This window comes from Danio rerio, chromosome 15, assembly GCF_052040795.2.
Source record: "Danio rerio strain M-AB ecotype USA chromosome 15, GRCz13ab, whole genome shotgun sequence".
Classification (NCBI taxonomy): domain Eukaryota; kingdom Metazoa; phylum Chordata; class Actinopteri; order Cypriniformes; family Danionidae; genus Danio; species Danio rerio.
The window spans coordinates 34,048,244-34,068,207 of NC_141035.1; the positions used below are offsets into that span (position 1 = coordinate 34,048,244).

A 19,964-nucleotide genomic window follows, 5' to 3' on the forward strand; every position below is an offset into this window, starting at 1 on the left:
TAAAACATATTTTTAAAAACAATTTTTACACAGTGAATTTATTATTATTTTTAATATTAATCAATTCTTAAATTATTAAGATTTTATTTTTATGATTATCTAAATAACAAATCAATGTAATCCATTAACTTGCTTGTTTATCCTTTATGAATTGCCTAGTTAACATAACCGAAGCTGAATAATAAGGTGCATCCCAAATCGCATACTTATGCACTATTCTACGCCATTTTGTAGTATAAATAGTGCAAGTAGAGCACTAACACTGAAATTCTAGTGCACTTTAAATGCCCGGATGATGCACTTATTTGACCATTAAAATGAATTGTGGAATGTTGGACATTACACGCACTTGACAGCCGCTACTTTGCTCGCAGAGCGGAAGGGGTGGAGCTTTTGGGCACTGATATTGGATTACTTTATTTCTTTTGGATTGTCAAAGCAAAATTCTCCTACGACAGTAATTATTCCGCGTCTTGATAGTGAATGTGGTTATACTCATGGTTGGTTTTAATTGGCACTTTGGTCATTTATTTTGCTAATTATTCAACCATCAAATGTCATCAGGGAAACGGTTTGAATTTCTGCTTAGTAAAAAAAACATTAGTGTTCCATTTGGGACGACACTACATAAATATACTATGCTGTTGAGTGTGTAAGTGTATAAGTACATACATGCTTAGTGCCATTTGGGACGCAGCTATAGTATCTTGCAAAATAATTATAAAAACATTATTTACTGTCATCATGGCACAGACAAATTAGAAATTAATTATTAAAAATATTTTTAAAAATGTGTGGAAAAAAATCTCTCTGTTGAGCAACACATTTCATAGGGGGGCTAATAATTTTGGCTTTGTATATGCATATATAACTGTAGTTTATACAAGTGTATATATAACTGTATATGCAGTTTTACATAATTCATATAGTCCTAATGAGTTATATTTGTTCCCTTTTCTCATCTGTCATTCTCAAGTAAAACAGTAAAAAAACTATGAATTATTTTACAAATGACAATAAAGGTCTTGAACAGGAGCAGTTGATTGCCAGTATATTTACAATAAACTGCAGCAAGTTTACAATTAAATCACAATGTTTATATTTTACTAATAAAAGAAACTCTTTCAAGTTAGATTTCAAGATCTATAACTCTCAGCATTATTCTTGGCCTGTCCATAGTTCCTCCTCATAACCAACACTATATTTAGGTTGCCAGGCAGAATTTTTCAGTATGGAATTCTTTCTGTATTATTTCAACTCCCATCAGGGATCCCTGGAGACAGGAAATGGGGAACAGGATGCTCTAAAACAAAGCCCTCAGAACCACCACAACCTTCTCACATGCCTAATGTAACATACTACAATGTTATCTAAAAAAAAAAGAAGTAAGATTTATATGTATAATATTATTTAATACACTATTTTGTCGAACTATACATCTCAGAAGTGTATATAACACAACAAAGACCTTAAGTCAGTCAGTATATAGTTATAGTTGCAGAATCGTCAGCTGAAAATCTGAACATCCCACTTTCCACTTACTCTTCCTGCTGAAGACTCTCACTTCCTGTTGTGAAGTATGTGTCTGACCCGTCACTAACACCCCGTATCAAAGAGCTGTGAAGTGAAGAAGAACACAGCCGAGATGACTTGCAGTGCACGTAAATGCATGCGCTCAGAGTTGGCACGGACTGCACAAAGCCCAGGCCGTTCATTCCAAAGAGCTATTTTTCACATGACTATGATCTGTATCTGAAAGCCTTCTATATATACTAGTGGGAGCCAGAGCACCATTTTACTCCTCCAGAAAACCAACTCACTCTCTCTTGCTGCTGCCAACATTATGAACAAAAAAGTCAGAGCAGATGCAAGGCAGTCATGTGAAATGTGTTTTATAAATCTGTTATTATAAATCTGAATTACATCTAGTGTGACATACGGACAAACAAAGGGTATGGGACTTTGAGCAGTTTGCCTGCTTATACTTACTAGGCAATAAGTAACTCAAAAAACATCTAATAAAGTCAGTCAGACATTACCACTGGACGGCGTGTCTTACAGCCTATGAAAATAGTAGCAAAATAGAAATAAATAATTGTTTGTATTTACAATTTTTACCCCCCATTGAAAGGTATATATTTCATTTTAAAACACATTTATAATATTTTAGACTAATAAACATGTCAGGCTAAATAATTAAAATTAATTATTGCCTTCTTTTATCTTCATTAGTTTCATAAACATCTTCATAAGTTTCAAATACACAGATATTTTTTACATCTTAAAAAAGGCATTACAACCTAAAAAATGAAATAAAAATAGTTGTAAAAAAAAAATTAAAAAAAAATCACAAAAAATAACAAACTAACATATACTGAACAGAATACATAGAATATATATAAAATTGTGGTTTTTGAAACCTTGACTTTTCTAAACCATTGAGCACGAGAACACAATGGCAAATCAGCAGTGTTCAAGAACGAGCTAAGCAGCGCTCAAAAGTTTGCAGAAAATGGACGTTTTAAAAATTCCAGTATCAATTGGTACCGAATTCCAGTATTTTGACAACCCTAAAGGTAAATGTGCTTTTATTTTGGATGCGATTAATCATGATTAATAGTTTGACCGCACTAAACAAAAGTTATCAGTGTTGAAATGAACAGTTGCACTTAACTATAGCAAAAGTTCCATTACTTGATATAAGTGTGACAAACAAACCCAAGTGTGAGAATTTTATTTAAAATTTGTTGTTCATCTGCACCCATAAAAATTTACCTATTTATATTTGCTTCATTCATTCATTTTCTTTTCCGCTTAGTCCCTTTATTAATCTGGGGTCGCCACAGCACCAACTTATCCAGCATATGTTTTACGTAGCGGATGCCCTTCCAGCTGCAACCCATCACTGGAAAACACCCACACATTCTCATTTCACACACATACACTATGGACAAATTAGCTTACCCAATTCACATATAGCGCATGTCTTTGGACTGAGGGGGAAACCTGAGCACCCAGAGGAAACTCACGCCAACACAGGGAAACTCCACACAGAGATGCCAACTGACCCAGCTGAGGCTCAAACCAGAGACCATCTTGCTGAGAGGTGAGAGTGCTACCCACTGCACCACCGTGACGCCCTATATTTGCTTCTTTTCTTCTAACAATGGACGCAGGTAAAGCTACAATATAAACTACATTTAAAAATCATCTAAAAGTAAAGTATCATCTCACAGTTCTGACTTTTTATTTTATTTATTTTTTTGCAGAATTGCGATTGTGAGTTCAATTTAAAAAACAAACACACTTAGCATTTGTTTTAAATTGATAGATTAATGAAACTGCATCTATAAAAAATTGGTACATACGCCTGTGACACAAAACAAGAAAACAACTGGCAACGGCTGCAGCAATGAACTCCTGAACCAAGTATTTTGCAAACTGGCCCGGGTTAGTCAATAACTCACATGGTTTCCAGATCCAACTCAAGATGTGAGTTATGGGAAGAGAAATGCATCATATCCTGTCTGCAGGCCAGTGGAGATCCAGATGCTACAGTGCTTTAAATATTACGGGACACATGGATGTGAGAAGTCTACTTTCACATGCATTATTCAGCTCTGTTCGCTCTTATCGTTTAGACAGAGATGGATTCAAGTTGGCAGATCTTGATGGAGATGAGAAAGAATTAGCCTAACTAATGTCGTGAACTTTTAAAACCAAGCAGCGCTCGCAGAAAGCAAGCCTGATTTAGTTAAGAGGCATCATTAATGACTGAGCTTAGTTTAAGTGTATTTTAAAGTTTCAAGAGTATAAATTCTGTGCACTTGGCACCAATGTTTAGGGAAGATCACAGCAAATAAATTTAATAAATTTACACAGAATATATGCTTAATTTACAACATAAAAGAAAGGAATTTAAGGTCAGATTTTTCATAGATTCTATAAAGGATTATCTGGTATTTCTTTTTAAATATACTTCTATAAACACAAGGCATAACACCCTTGTGAATATGCACCCTATACTGTTACTGAGGAGATGAAACTGTAGAATAAAGTTATTTTTGTTTTATGTGCATGCAAAAGTATCCTCGTAGCTTGATAATAGTTTAGTTAAAGCACTGAATGCTCTGTTTTGATGATTTTATTTTGGTATTTTTCTGGACTTTAAATGAGCTGGGACCCTTACTGACTATGGCAGATTAGGCTCTTATTTTAAAAAGCTCTTATTTCTAAATAATTTTTAATGAACAACGTCTTGGGTTTGAAACAGAGTTTGTGTTTGAGGGTGAGAAATTAATAACAATTTGAATTTTTGGTTGAACTAACCTTTAAAAATGAATTTGGGAAAAATGTCAAATTAAATACAAGAACATTGGCAAAAATAAGCATGCTCAATTAGAAACTAAAAGTGACCCACATGGGCACAAAACAATGATAAGTCAAGGAAAGAATTCGGACACATTTTGGGCGTTGACCTACATTAGTGTAGCAGGCTCCCGGTCTCCTGATTGTGGGTACAAACTGGTTGCACTCAACTTGTTTTGACAGCTGATAAAGGCCAATTAAAGCCTGCATGTTGTGTTTTCACAGGCTCGGTCCAGAGCATTAGCAGACAGGTTTCAATTTGGATTAATAATAGTAAATCTGACAGACGGCCAAGCGATGTCAGGCTGAAGGACTTCTGAGAAAAATTGCATTTTTGGCAAACACAGTGTGAGATGTGATCAATATTTTATAAAACTCTAATAACATCAAATTGCGTTTGATATTAAAGTGTGAACATATAATTTAAACCACAGGAAAACAACAACAACAAGTGTTAAAGATTGTTTCTGTCATGAAATAAAAAAGCAGAGTTGGGAGAAGGATCAAATCCAAAATTAATCAATTGCTCCATTCAAAGGTGTTGAGAATCGAGAGTTCAGAATCTATTCCATAAGGGGAATCTAAGAACTGAATAATTATAATTTGACTCTGTCAAATAATGTAACAAATTCACTTGCTAATAATGATCAGATTCATAACCATATGTGTCCTTTACTTATGTTTCTTTTTCACTGAGTGGTACGGTTCAGTTCGATATGGTACAGAACGAGTGATCTTTATCAGGTTTGTGTTTCCACTGCCCAATGGTACCAGTGGCACTCTTTTGGTAGGCGTGTTGTAGGACAGAAAGTTGCAGTCAGTGTCATTCTTGCTCGAGGAAATGTCACAGTAAAGCTATACCGGTCATTCACATATCATTTACAAAACAGATGCTTTATACACATAAATAGGCCAACTTGTTAAAAAAATGTTAATTACGAACATTCTATAAACATGATAGCTGCAGATCAATGAAAATGTGAAATAGCCTACTGTATTGTCTGTGATTATATAAAATGAAGCAATGAATAACACATACATGAACACGTACAGCCTTGAAGTTTCTGAAATGTTACCAATAGGCATGGGGCCGTATAAGATTCTAACGGTATGGTAACCTTGGAAAAGAATATCACAGTTTCACGATATTGTGATTACTGCTGTAAAAACTTTATTCTTTTAAATGTCTGGGTAAAAAACAAAAACTTTTTTTTTCCAAGATTGAACATAATGGCTGTGTTCCAAATCACATACTTCCATAGCACGCTAAAAACAGTATGCGAGCAGAGAAGTACAGTATGCAAGAAGTACCTATGTGACCTAAAATAGCCGAAAAGAATTAAGAGATTCTGAAGTACGCATCTGATGGACGCTACACTATCCCATGATGCATTGCGAGAGAATTCATGAATAAAAGTGAAGCGGGTGTGTCACGTGATGATGACAAAATGGCATCCGTAGTACGTCCGAGCTCATTCATACTATTCACATTTATACTGTATAGAACATACTTTTCTTTCGCTCAAATAGTTAATTTAAATTTAAATACTGTCCCTAATGAGAAGTAGGCGATTTCGGACACAGCCAATACATTTTGTTTTGAGAAACATTTAAAATATTTTGGAACAGTAAACATGTCCAACTAAATAATACAAATGAATCATTGACTTCTGCTATCTTCATTAGTTTCCAAAACACAGATTTCAAATGTGTAATGACATCTTTGGATATCTTTTCTGCTGGAGATACTGTTGTCCTAAAAAATAAAACCAAACTTACATTTAGGCCTTATAGGTTAATCAGCGATATGAAACAAATAGTCAATTCAAACCTCTAATATTTATTCTTCACTAACCCATATAACCTTAACATCTTGATAAAGTAATTCCTTCATTCTGAGTTCAGAATAGTCCAAAATATCTAACGTTAGAGAAAGTGAAACCACTAGCGCTTTTAGACAGCCTCGTAAACAAACCCCCCCCCCCAAAAAAATGAAAAAGACTAAGTAAACATGTATTGCTGATTATTTGTTTATGTGAATAATGTTTAAGTTGGCTTAATTTTTGTCCCTAATGCACACAAATGAGTATTGTTTGTTTATAAATGGCATGATTTAGAATTGGTGAAATTGAACTATAATCCAGTGGTCCTTAACCACCAGGCTGCGGACCGATACCGGTCTGTGGATCAATAGGTACCGGACCGCACAAAACAAAAATCATTAATTATTTCCGTTTTATTTATTATTTGAGTCTGAACAATCTTTTATTTTGAAAAATGACCGTATTCTCTTGCTTACATCTTGGTCACCTGAGCGCCCCAATTTCGCAATCTACGAACCTCCGAGTACCCAACACCCCTACCACCCACATCCCCTAACCCCCGGTCCGCAGTAAAATTGTCAAGCGTTGACCGGTCCACGATGATAAAAAGGTTAAGAACCACTGTTATAATCCACAACAGAAGGTTTTTATCTCATTTATTTAATCTCTTTCAGCAATTTACAAATTTTATTCTATGGCAGAAATTGCTTTTAAAGTCATCTGAGGATACCTTGTAAAAGCCATCTTTTGGATGGGAACTATCTAGCAACATCAGCACAAGCTAAAATAGATAACAAACAGGCCAGCAAACTAGACAAAAACAGAAGCGAGAGAAGCACTCTTTCACCAAGAGCGAAGAGAGGAAGGAAAAAAAAACATGGGTTTGTTGACAGAAGATCTTTTCGAAGCCGTGCGTGCCATGATCAAAAGAATGCTAAATCAGGATGCTCAAATATCAGGTCGTTATTTTCCTTCTAAACCGCCTGGCAGATTAAAGATGACGCTTGCTCTGTCGGGTGCTAAATTAATCTGGCATAAACAGACAAAAAATCAAGTTAACAAATAGCAAATAACAATATTAGGTCTGGAGATTATAAACTAAATAAAAAAAAGGCAAATGGAGCAGCCAGACGCAAAAATACGACTGTTCGGCAAGCAGATGAACAGAACAGACCCAGGGGGGGGTGGAGGGGAACTGGAAAGCCTCCACGAGTTCTCAAGTGAGCCAGTCAGCTCTAACACCTTGGCAGAAAGACAAGAGCAAAACTAATTGCAAAACAGACCTTAGACAGAGGCACAATCAATTAAGCCGTCTGTGGCGTCTGGCTGCTCGTATGTGTTTCTGAATGAAAGAAGTGTGAAGTCTGCAAAAAGAGAATAATTCATGGCTTGAAAGCGAGTAACTCACTGCAATCTGTAATGGGATGTGCATCTATCTGAATGCATCACTGACTGGAAAGATGCCACACAGCTATTCATTGGCAAAAATCGCTTGAATAGGAAGACAAAACAGGTCATGTTTGATTCATGCCTGTTCCTGCATTCATTCTGGTTGAGATCTCGAAAAGGCTTGTTTGTGAACTTTATATCCGCACTATTATTGTGGAAAAAGCCTTGTTATTTGTGACTCTAGGTCAAGAATCAGTCAGACAGGCACTGAACCAAGTGGCATAAGGGCTTAACAATCCCCTCCTCCTCTTTCTTCCTCCTTTCTACTGACCTGGTTCCAAAGCCATAGCCAACATGAGGGAACTGGGTTTCTGAGGCAGCGGAAAGGAGAAAAGAAAAAGGCTGACTTGACTCTGACACTCTCAACATGAATACTGTCCTGCTGAAGTGAGAAAGGGTTGCTGCACAAGTGCATCTGTTGAGGCTCAATAAACCTAATAATGATAGTGACGATGATCTCAACAGGCCTTTTCTGGGCCATCTGCCTCAGAAGGAACAAAAGTCTGCCATTGTCCCATGGGACGAACTAGGCAAAACATTTGTTAAGGACTGTCACTGAAAGTACACACTCCCTGCACACTTGGCATAAAAAAAGTGAGAAGAATATAAAAATTCAGTCCATTTAAACAACTACGTTTGTTCTCAGTAAGGATGCACTATATGTATGAAAAACTACAGTTAGGTCTGCACGATATAAATCGATTTGAAATTGAAATTGATTAAGCAAAAACCTGCAATTGTTATGCACATCTTGTTAAGAATGCATGGCTCTGTGATCACTAGTAAATCTCTGCTGAAGGCCATGGAGCGCTCTTGTGCTGAAACTCCACAAGGTACGGAGTGAAAACATTATTAAAAGCTGCATTTTCACATGCCTTTAGATGTAGCAGCATCATGACACAGTAAACAATTGTAGTTCATAGAAAAGTGACACAAAAAGCAGTCAAATAGTAGTCCGATTTCAGAATTGCACAGATTATATCTACTTAAAATTTTTGCATAGTTAGTCAGTAGGGATGTGAAGAGATCTTGTGAGACTAAATGCTGATTTATACTTCTGCCTTAAGCGCACGTGTATGCTCCGGCACAGCCTGCACATGGTTGCCACCAATACTGACGCGCATCTCTCAAAAAATGTAACTACACATTGCAACAACGTGTAGCGTGAGCTTTGTAATTGATCGGCTTGGTAGCCCTGACGAGTGTGAGCGGGACCGAGAGCTGCGCAAACCTGTTGGTGTGAGTGTTTACACGTGTTGAGTCCAGTGAAGGAGGTCCAGATGGAAAGTCTTGTTTTGTGTTTACCTTATGATTAAAGTTGTTGCATGGCCACTGGTTCCCACCTCAAAATGACTGAGTTTAAGCGCCTGCTATATTACGGTAGCATTCAGAAAAAACAAAATTGACACACAGAAACATAAAAACTTACTGCCAGCTAGCATTTCAGAGGTGTTATTGCAGAGCAACAAAAACAGCCCACAGAAGTATAAATGTACAACAACGCTCAAGGCATGCGCTGTGGGTTATGCCAATCACTTGACGCAGAAGTATACACCTTTAAGCTAAAATCGTGATGAGATTTATCATGAAAGATTGTCTTGTGAGTTGTGATATTATGATAAAGCATGACATTGAATTTAGCACTTAAGATTGGAGGCAGGATTGGATTTGAACTGCATATCAAGTGCTTTGCACATACCTGGCAACCGGGGCTACCTCTGTGTTGCATGTCACTTGTTTGCTTGGGCGGGTGAGTGTGACATAACCGCTTTTTTCTTTACCGGAGTTCAAAGGTTGCAGCGTCCAAAAGCCGAGGCTGCTACAACTGCAGCCACATGCATTAACCACGACTCATAACATGTGATGGAACAGCATTTTAGATACGCTGAAAGTCATAATCGTTGTAAACACAAATTGAATTAAGACATAGAGTATTACTATTTCAGTCGTGCACACACAACCGTCATCGTCATGATCATCATTATTATCATCACCGAATACACGTTTATGCTATCTGGAAAAAAACTGTTTCAGCTGTTGCTGAATGAAAGTGAAACTGCTCAAAAATTACATGAATGCATACATTTTTTTTAAAGTTCAATTTGTGGAAAGGAGTTTGATTCTCATGTGAAACTGTACAGCCGGCTTCACTGACAAAATGCACAAGAAAAACACCTTTGATTAGTTGTGTAGCCCTACTAACAATACAGAATGTTACAAAAGATTTTGTATTAAAAAAACATAGTTTCCTCAAAAATATTAGGTGGGCCTAAAGTCTTAAATACTAAAAACAATAATAATTTCTTGAGCAAAACAAAATGAATTTTAACTACACATTGTCATAAGCACAACTAGAAAAATACGAAACTAAAAATAAATACAACATTCCATTCAGAAACTGAAGGTAAAGGGTTTGTCTTTCAATCATGCTGCTTGATCCATAAGAGCACAGAAGTATTGGAGAGGATGTGGAATGTATTATCAAATCAATAATGCCAACAGATTAAAATACGTACTCCCTGTTCGAGCTTTTCAAAAGTAAACAGTTTATGATAGTTAATAGTTATATACAGAACATTATAATTGGGACTTTGTTGTCAGTGCTCTTCACAGGTTTAAAATATACTTGTGGTGGTAGCCAGATTGAAACACACCTACCCACGGCACATGGTTACCTACATGCAACAAAAAAAGTGATTTTTAACAATAATTTTATTTATTATACACTGTTTCTTTTTCAATGGCCTGAAGTTTTTTTTTTTAGACTGTTAAAATAAAAAAAGAAATCCACTATTTGTTTTACTTTTAATCTATTCAGAAGCCATGTGCACCCACTGACAGGTCAAATCTGCTGCTGACATTTTGTACAGTATTGCCAAAGCATGTTAGATGTGTATAAAATATGTAATACATCAACATCGATAAAAATTAAAAAATATATACAGCAAAAGAGAAATAAATGACATAAAGGAATAAAAACATCTATGGAATAAAAATCTCTAAAAAGTATATTAATTACAAGATTAAAAAGTGTAGATTATTTCATTCATTTTCGTCTTAGTCTCTTTATTAATCAGGGGTCGCCACTGCAAACCGAAAAACTTATCCAGCATATGTTTTACGCAGCGGATGCCCCTTCAGCTGCAACCCATCACTGGGAAACATCCATACACAGTCATTCACACACATACTCTACGAACAATTTAGCCTACCCATTTTACCTATACCACATGTTTTTGGACTTGTGGGGGAAACCGGAGTATACAGATTATTTAAATAGGGCAAATGAGTTAATTAACCACCCCTAACCATGTACATATATTTTGCAGCCAGTTTAGGTGTAGTTTTGCCCTCTCCGAGTAAATTGAAAATAAACTCTGTCTTGCGGCTGTGCAAAGCGAAATCAAAAGCCGAATCTCGGACATTTTAGAAGATTTAGACACCCTGAAATGACGCATTATTAAGTCCCCAAAAGGCGAGTCTCTGTGGGTCTCTGCGGAACACTTGAGATTGTGGGACTTTTGACAGTTCTTGTGCACACACAATGAGAAGTAGGAAACATGTAGGTCTAGAGGAGATTTTAAACTAGTTAATCGATCACGGATGTTTGGCTGATGTGCGGACACAAAAAGAGGATGATAATAATAAAAAAATTTCACCAAATATACTTGGGTGGCTGTTATTATATCTGGATGGCCCGCCCACGTGAAGTCTATGTGTGGGAAGCACCGGTTGTCCTAAAGTAATTAATTAAAAATACAGATGCTTAAACACATCCAATAGTGACAAGTTTCTTTTTTCTTTTTTTTTTTAAATAAACAGATTTAGGAATAAATCTCTTCGAATATATGTCTCAAAGCATTACTGTTCTCTGTCGACAAAGTTTCTGATTATTTACATGCTCATGAAAAGATAAAATAAGTCATAAAAATACATATCTTTTTTTAGCCTTTCTGATTTATGACCAAGCCTTCCACTATAATTTGGAGAAAACAAGTACAAAATAACAGAAGATGCAGTTAATTAAAATAATGACAATGTTTATTTAAGCAGTTGGTTGTATTTTTTTTTTTTTTAGAAATAACATATTTAAATGCTTTTATGCAAGATAAAAATCAATAATAGAAATCAATTTCTATTGTATGGAGAAAAATCAATAGTGTATTTACTTCTGGAAGCTGCTGTGCTCTATATAAAGAGAATCATCTGAAGGGGTCAATCTACATCCAGTTCATCACCCCCAGACTCTGAGGTTCTGGAGCAGTACAAGAGACATTCTTAAAAGCTTTCAATAGGATAATGCCATACAAAATAGGAGGTGTTTAAGTGGATACGATCAGTCCATCAAACCCTCCGGCATCTTCAAGAAGGGAAAAAACAGGGTCAGTAGCCATATGCAAATCAAGACTTCACTTAAGGGGAGAGGAGTGGCACCAGCTGTCCGACTGATAGACCTTTACCGCCTCCTCCATCATTAATAACATTTCAACAACCAGGACTACGGCTGCCAGACAGATCTAGACCTTTGAACCCCAAAATGTGCTTCACAAGCTAAACACTGATGTTTTGCGTCTCAAAATATGAAAATGGCATTTCCTTACAAGGTTTGCATGTATGAATGTGCAAAAGTACTTTATGGAAGATATTGTTAAAAAAGCAGCTGTGTGAAAATAATATTGCTTTAACTAGAAACAGGGGTGAGGGGTAGTAGTCCCTTATTATGGTGGGCATATCCCTTATATTTACATCCCAATGTTGACAGGTATTACCTAAAATCAACCAAACTTTGACGTGGTAATTGGACATCAAAATAACATTGTCCTTAGACGCTGGCTAGACATTTAATTTTGGTCACCTGACGTCACAACCTAAATCTAACCAATTATTAACGTCTTATGAGATTGTGTGCTGGCTAGGGAATAACCAAATGCACTACAGAATGTTACGTTTACACACATCCACAAATTATATGTGAATGCATCAGCCTTTTATAGTATAACACTCACTACTCTTGAGTACTTATGAAAGGTTTACTTTTCACTCATAATTTGAGTAATATTCACTTTTACTCTACTTACACTCCATTTTAGGCAAGTAATACTTTAACTTAAGTATCATTTTAGTACTATTTGCTATAGTGTACTCGTGTATAACGCACGTTTACTCAAAAACTACTCGAGCCGATTACGTTCATTTGGTGCACGAGTGGTCATGTTTAATCGATTCAGTAAAACGAACCGACTCAAAATAACGATTCGCTGAAGAATCGGACATAACTGCCGAATTAATACGCGTCAGTAATACCCAAACGTGCAGTCTAGTTAACGTTAGAGAGCGAACTAGCATTTGAAGCACAACCAACCACATTTATGACAGAAGGGCAGCACTTCCCAGATTTAAGATGTGGAATTCCCTGTCTATATTTAAACACAGAAATCTCCTATCACGCATATAAACACGTTCACTTGAAGTGTAAATAAAACTGGAGGCCGCAGCAGTTCACAACACACTGCTCAACAACAGTACTCTAAACAAAGACGTGTAAAGCAACCATAAATCACCCATATAGCGATTTCAGCAACGTATAAACTAAATCCTAATAATGCCACCATTAAATATATTGTGAAACCCTCAGAGTTGTATGTAAATTCAAGCTGGTGTAAAAAACAAAGCTACTTACTCTAGGTGAACAGAAGCAGACTCCACAGCGCACGTTCCCAATCCGTCCCGTTTTCCCCTTTATCCTAAATATAAACACTAGTCGCTCATTTCCTTGGGCTTTAAAAGACTGTATACATCGGCGTACATCATCTCTGTCGACACCGATTGGGACCCAGTCGGCGTGTTCATGCTCAGCGCCTGAAATCCCCACTGAAAGGGAACTAGCAGCCAGTGTGTTGTTGTGTATCAGGATGAATCAAAGAGATGGGAAAAAATCTGTCACAGCCACAATCTCTGTGTGGGTGAACAAAGAGCCACACGGCCGCCTAGCGGACAGAGAGAAAGACTACAGCCGCAGAGGATACACCTGAAATATAGTCAATGCATTTCCAATAAAACATATGAAGTTCACATGTAAAGGCCTCTTAATGTCGTCTGATATCTTCTGCTAGAATGAGTAGTTTAGACGCCTCCTTGTGTAGATTAATTAATTTCACTTTATGCTAAAGAATAGGTTTTATTGTCTTTAACATGAAATATCAACATTAATTTATTCATTCATTTTCTTTACAGCTTAGTCCCTTTATTAATAAGGAGTCGCCACAGCAGAATGAACTGCCAACTTATCCAGCATGTTTTATACAGCGAATGTCCTTCTAGGCACAACCCAACACTGGGAAACACCCACTCTTACAGACACTCTTCTATTCACACTCATACACAACAGCCAATTTAGTTTATTCAATTCACCTGTCTCGCATATCTTTGGAATGTGGGGGAAACCGGAGCACCCGAAGGAAACCCATGCTCACAAGGGGAGAACATGCAAACTCCACACAGAAATGCCAACTGACCCAGCCCCTTGGCTCGATCCAGCGACCTTCTTGCTGTGAAGCAATCGTGCTAACCACTGTGGCACCGAAATATTAACATAAACACACACACACACACACACACACACACACAAAAAAGCTAATTTTGAAAGAAATCTTCTGGATTTAGAGGTTTTTGCATCTGAACTCTTCATTTGAAAAGTTTGGATATATAAAGATTTGTTAATGTTTTTGATTTAGCTTCTTTTTGCACACCAAGGTTGTATTTGATATATAATAATCTTGAAAATGACAACTATATAATAGTAATAATATTTATTGAATTAATTTTTCTTCGGCTAAGTCCCTTTATTCATCAGGGTTCACCACAGCGAAATGAACCACCAACTTATCCAGCGTATGTTTTACACAGAGGATGCCCTTCCAGCCACAACCCAAAACTGGGAAACACCCGTACACTATGGAAATGCCAACTGACCCAGCGGGGACTCGAACCAGTGACATTCTTGCTGTGAGGTGACTGTTAACCACTGAGCCACTGTGCTGCCAGTTATAATAATGTTAAATTATTATACAAATACTATTAGAAAACATAATAATAAAAACATATTGAATGCCTGAGAGAAATTTGACATTGAATCACGAAATTTTCATTTAAAATGTATTCACACACGATGCAAACAATTAAAATTGAAATATTATTTCACAATATTAATGTTGGAATGACATTTTTGATCAAACAAAAGTATTTTAAATGTAATTAAATAATTCTGAATTTTTATATGCTATTAAAAATTGTTTTAAATTTTTTTTATTTGAATTTCATAACTTGAATATTGAACATCTGAAATTTAAGACTAAGTCTTCTCTTCCCTGATGATCACTTCTGACCTACTTTTTGTCGAAACTGAATTTCTGGTTTTGAATTTTAGAATACTGACTTTGGTGTTCTGAATTTCCTAATCTTGATAATTTGAAACTATATTTTTACAAACTGGATATCTGCATTCTGAATTCAGAACACAAAAAATCTGAACTTTGATATACGGCTATAAAAAATCAGTTGTTTTAAGTTTCAGATGTTCAATATTCAAGTCATAAAATTCAAATTTAATTAAATACATTTAAATTCAAAAAAACTTTTAACGGCATATAAAAATTCAGATATATTAAATTACAATTGTCAATAATTCAAACAACATATAATTCAAATTGAGATAGTTTGGGCATATTATTAGCCCCATATACTGGCAGCTTATTACCAGGTTTTTGTACTGTAAATATAACAACAAGCCAGACAATTTATCACTATAAGCTATTTAAAATATCAATAAATTCCCTTTTTTAAACATTTCAAGATTAAAAGCTTTTGGAGAAAAGATCAAGATCCCATAATGCAATTCAAAAGCATAAATAAGCAAAGAACAAAACATAAAACTGTCAATTTACAGATATTTTTTTACAGTGTACTGTTTGTATTTATGCATGTATAAAAAATGCTTTCACAGAAGGAGTCGAATCATACTTGACAGTTCTTTTATTTAGACAACCCAAATAAAAGGCACATAAAACATTGCGCGATGTGTTTACATAATTATTTTTGACATACATAAAAAAGTAGGAATGTTTTTACCTTTCTGCTAACCAAAAAAGCCTAGTCTTCATATATTTATATACAAAATTACCAATGTTAATGTTCTAATACAAAAGGTCTTATAAAAGGTTATTTTACTTGTGTTTTTCCTTGCATGTGTCTATCATAACTACCACGTTCTCTGAGCTAAATGTTTTTGTACAAAGATATACATTCATTGGCCTTCACATGGGTTTGCCAATTTAATTAAAAGGACATGAAAGGACTGGACTCATTTTTTGAAATCTCCAAATCCAAAAACTGAACACAAGCTCTCTTTTTTTCCCCCAGTAATGTTCTTTAAAACATATTGATGCATAAGGAGTAACTTCATGAGCAATACTTTTTAGGATATTAGAAAAAAAAAACGAAATCATAATTCCTCAAACATGGCAACTTGATATTTCATATGCAAAATAGATTCTAAATCTCCACACATTTGGTAAACAGTTAAACTGCAGTTTGCCGCCCAGGCAGTTTCCATCACTGAGCACAGAGAGAGAAGACTGATGCGTTTCACGGTGGCATTTTCAGACATGCAGTTCAGGCACGGAAGTGACGCCATTGCGGAAGGACAAACATTTAAAAATCACAAGCACAATTAGAAACACTGTCTATTTTCCCCTCGTGTTGTTTTAGTGTTTTCAGTCAGATTCCTCAAATTCCAGTTCCATGTTAATCCGCCTCGACTGAAGGCAACATTTCAAAACAAACAGAATGAAAAGGAAACAGGCCATTGAGTGATTTCAGCATTTCACATGTAAGTCCATGTAAGACTAACTTGACTTGAGACCTCAAATGTTCTGCTACCAGGTCAGCACTGGTTTGGAAACACTGGGGGTGCGAGTTTAAAGATTAGTTCACTGTAAAAATCACAATTCAGTCATTATTAACTCTAATATCACAACGTCCATCTTTCAGAACACAGATGAAGATATTTTGAATGAAATCAGAGAGATTTTTGTCCATCCACTTAAAGTCTGTTCAGCTCTGAGGCTTCAAAAAGTTCATGTAGATATCAAAACAAATCCATAAGCTTGCACTCAAAAAGAAAAAAAGAGATTTGATGTTTGTTCAAACTACTTATTCAAATTGGGCTGAAACAACACAATTTGTTTTGCAACAACTTAATTGCTTTATGCTCAAACCATTTAAATATGTAAAAAAATAGTAAGATACCTTAATTTCTTCATGTTCTCCAAACACAACTCGATTGTGTGGAGCCCAGCGTTTTAAATAGTGTACAGCCATTTTTCAGCATAAAGAACGCATGAACCCGAAGTTGCCGAGACGTTTATTTAATTTTATTGATGTACCTCCAACTAAAAATGAATATTGAGTAGGAGGCGGGGCTTTTCTTGCACATCATTCCTGCGTGGTTAAGAATATTGGATCCCACTTTATATTAAGTGGCCTTAACTAATATGTACTTACACTGAAATTAATAATTCGTTACAATGCACTAATTGTGTAAATACATGCATTTACATTGCCTTTATGCTTTATTAAATACATGCATGTTTTTACATCTATACTTAACTTCTGTAAATACATTTGTAAATACACTGTTGACCATTCCTTACACCTTAACCCACCCTTAAACCTACCCACACTGTAATATGTGATTAGTTACTCAAAGCTAGTAAATCAATTGCCCCAAAAGAAACAAGTTAACGTTACAAAAATAATGCAAGTAAACCCATTGTAACTTGAAACTGTAAAGTTGACTTAATTTTTATAACTATACAAATTGTACTCACTTAAAAAAATTAAAGTAAACTAATCACTATTTCCAGTGCACCTTTATTATGTTTTTCCCCAGCTTTTCTGTATAGCAAAATGACAGTAACTAAAATAAATCTGCTCTTCCAGACTCCAGTGTCTCTGCTAAATTCAATACAGGCTGTAATTGTAGATTTTATTGACTTAATGAAGCATCAAATATGTAATATTGTAATAATTACAGTATTTATTTGAAAACATAAACCTAAAATAGTCTGACAATGTAAAATGGGATAAGTTGACTTTAATTTTTTTTAAAAAAAATTCATAATTGTAAAAATCCACTTAACAGTTCCAAGTTTAAATGGGTTTACTTACATTATCTTTGTGAAGTCAACTTGTTGCTTTTAAGGCAACTGATTTACTCACTTTAAGTAACTAATTACTTTTTACAGTGCATAATACCAGACCTGCCCATAACAGCCATATCCAAACTCAAGAGCACCACAAGTGTTCTCAAATACATTATAAACACAGTAAGTACATTGTATTTATTTATTTTTTGATGCAAGTACACGACAACTTAATTGTTTTATGTCCAATCTATTTAAATTTATAAAAAAAATAATAAGTTAACTTAATTCCTTAATGTACTTCCAACACAAATGGATTGTGGGAGCCCAGTATTTTTAACAGTGTACAGCTATTTTACAGCATTAAAGGCCGCATAAACTGGAAATTGCTGAGACTTTTATTTCAGTATGTTGAATGAATATTCTGGCTCCAGCCATCAAACTGACATCAACAGAGAAAGCAAATAGTCAGACTTTGAAGATTACCAAAGCAATACTTTTTTTTTTTCAGTGGATTAACCTGCAGTTTTTTCAGCTAAAGAATAACAATGTATGCTAGTACATTGATTGCACATGGACTTTAAAAATATGGACACAAGCATGCTTGCTTGGGCAAAAACTAATAATCTTCGCTTCTGTCACATCAACATATTTGATCCTCTGCATAAACCAATGATGTTTATCCTCATGTTTCACTCAGATATTGTTGAGGTATTGTTTATGTTTGTAGGTGTAAAAAAGCCTAGATTAAATGTGTTAATCAGAAGACTTGGGTTAAACAGAATGGGTCACATAGATTTACATTTTTATCTGTTTACAAACATTTTAAAGCAATTTTATGAACGTCGAAAATCTATCGAAATTTATTATTTAAAAAAAAATGTGCTTTCAAAAGACGGACAAATTTCATTGAGGCGAATAGATGACAGAATTAAAACTTTCAGGGTGAACTAATCTCCAAACTCAAACACTACTGCTCACAGCACAATTTGCACCCAGATGGTGGTAGCTATGACATCATCATCATTTATAATACGATCACATTCAGCTGGTTTTGCTCTTTGTTTCAGACTCATTCACATCATACAAGCGAACACACCCCCGGTTCAGAGGGAGACACGTGACAACATACCTTGCATCAGTTTCCCCATATCATAACACATAAATACGGGTGCGACAGTTGTCCGGATGGGTCAACAGGAGGACTGTGAAAGGCATATTGCTTTTATATATCCAACAAAAAGAGAGAAATCAACGAGAAAAGCTAGTTTGGGGATATCTGCGATGGCCAATCAGTTATTTAGAACAGGGTTACTCCGAACAAGCCCTGAAAATTTGAAGGCAGTTTTGGTTTTTATGGTGACAGGGTAAACGGACACGCAACAGGGGTTAACTTTACGCTCCTGGGATGGACAATCACACCAACGGCTGAACAGTATTTGGCACCTCGCCCTCTGAGATGCGTCTCAGTTTGTTTGTTTTATTCCCCGACAAACGGAACGACATTTAGTGTGTAGATAATTAGGTCTGGAAGACAGCGTTAGACGTGATTTTGTCCACCACAGGAGCACAGCAAGTTGGGAAACCCTCAGCAAATTTCCTGAGCAAAAGATCCTTAGGAAAAAAACAGCCCTCATCCTTCGGAAAGGAAGAGCAGATACGTCACTGTTACAAAACTAAATGCTCTTAAGATAAAATTCAGAATAAAAATGGACATTTCAGTGTTGAAGTCGGCCACTTGGTGACCAGGCATCTATATACGAACACTCAAAATATTTGATCTAAAATAATACTGCCATCAGAATAATCACCAAAGAGATATGTGTTCAGTGCAAGAGCTCATCAGATTGTTAAATGTTCAACCCCACTAAGCAGAAGTGTATCCCGGCTACTGAAACAGAATGTAATTATTCTACAATCAGGAATGACCAACTCCAGAGATTACCTATAAAGAATAATAATTAGAATATTTATGAGAATAAAAACACAGCTACAGATTAAAAGGCAACAAAAGGAGGCCTCTTAAAAACAAAACTCACTCTAAATTTCAGTTTTCCTCATTTGTAGAGTATTGTCTCCAAAATAAAACATAATAAAACCCTCTCGTCTTCCATTAGCGGAA

At 35.6% G+C, this 19,964-nt stretch overlaps 1 protein-coding gene across 3 annotated transcripts in view; it reads right to left on the reverse strand.

The window, feature by feature from the left end:
• Positions 1-13,559, reverse strand: part of cuedc1b (CUE domain containing 1b) — a 49,712-nt gene extending 36,153 nt beyond the window's left edge. For 2 of the 3 annotated variants that reach the window (XM_087283010.1, XM_087283007.1), the window contains exon 1: positions 13,321-13,559. The gene's annotated coding sequence lies outside the window, so the exon portion shown is untranslated. Of the gene's footprint in view, positions 1-1,542; positions 1,618-13,320 lie in introns of all 3 variants that reach the window. The other variant, XM_087283009.1, reaches the window with a different exon arrangement.
• Between the last annotated feature and the right edge of the window lie 6,405 nt (positions 13,560-19,964).